The sequence below is a fragment of the Apium graveolens genome, chromosome 10, assembly GCF_009905375.1.
Source record: "Apium graveolens cultivar Ventura chromosome 10, ASM990537v1, whole genome shotgun sequence".
NCBI classification, from domain to species: domain Eukaryota; kingdom Viridiplantae; phylum Streptophyta; class Magnoliopsida; order Apiales; family Apiaceae; genus Apium; species Apium graveolens.
In genome coordinates, this window is record NC_133656.1 from 233,906,110 (window position 1) to 233,907,628 (window position 1,519).

Sequence of the window (1,519 nt, forward strand, 5' to 3'; positions counted from 1 at the left end):
ACATAGGCTATATCTGGCCTAGTGCTTATCATGGCATACATGAGGCTACCAATCGCTCTTGAGAATTCAAGTTGAGATACTACAACTCCTTTACTAGATACTAGCTTAAGACTAGGATCAATAGGAGTGCTAACTGGAGAACAATTATTAAAGTTAAATCTTTTCAGAATCTTCTCAATATAATGAGATTGAGAAATTGAAATATGATTTTTCGTACGCTTGATCTTTATACCAACAATCACCTCAGATTCTCCCAAGTCTTTCCTGTCAAAATTAGATGACAAAAATTTCTTGGTTTTATCCACTTGATTTTGGTCAGTACCAAAAATCAACATATCATCTACGTATAAGCAAATTATAACTCCTTTACCAGAAGCATCAAACTTGCTATATACACATTTGTCTGCTTGGTTAAGAAGAAAACCATTAGACAAAACCACACTATCAAATTTTTGATGCCAATCTTTTGGTGCTTGTTTAAGACCATACAAAGATTTCTTCAATTTACACACCTTGTGCTCACTACTAGGCATAACAAACCCTTCCGGTTGTTTCATATAAATCTCCTCATCTAATTCACCATTCAAGAATGCAGTTTTTACATCCATCTGATGAATTACAAGGTTGTGTATAGATGCAAGTGTTATCAACAACCCGATAGTAGAAATCCTAGCAACAGGAGCATAAGTATCAAAGTAATCAATCCCTTCTTTTTGTCTAAAGCCTTTTATAACCAATCTGGCTTTAAATTTGTCTATGGTACCGTCCACTTTCATTTTTCTTTTGAAGATCCATCTGTTTCCTAATGCTTTACAGCCAGGAGGTAGATCACTCAATTCCCATGTGTTATTATTCATGATAGAATCTATCTCATCCTGAATAGCTTCTTTCCAGAATGCAACATCCCTTGATGTCATTGCTTTATTAAATGTTTTTGGATCCTCCTCAATAATAAAACAATATTGGTACTCAAACTCAATCTCAACCTCATCTCTTGAACCTTCAACCAAATAAAGTTGAAAATCAGGTCCAAATGATTTATTTTTTCTAGCTCTAAAGCTTCTCCTTGGTTCAGAAGGTCCATGAACATCTTCAGTTTGAACCGGGTTCCTACTGAAAAAATTCTGAATCATGTCTCTTGGTCTAGGTATAGATGTAAATCTATTTTCATTAAAGTCAGAATCTCTTGACTCGATAATCGTATTCACAGATACATAATCATTAGATTCTAAAACATAGAACCTATATGTAATGGAATGCTCAGCATACCCCACAAAAATATAATCTAAACCTCTTTCACCCAAGTTTCTCCTTTTGGGTTCAGTGAGCCTTACAACTGCTCTACATCCCCAAACTCTCAGAAAACTCAATTTTGGTGGCTCTTTATACCAAAGTTCATAAGGGGTAAATTTATTCCTCTTAGTAGGAATCCTATTTAACAAATAACAGGCTGTTAACATAGCCTCACCCCAAAAACCTTCATTCAAACCCGAATAGGATAACATGGAATTAACCATCT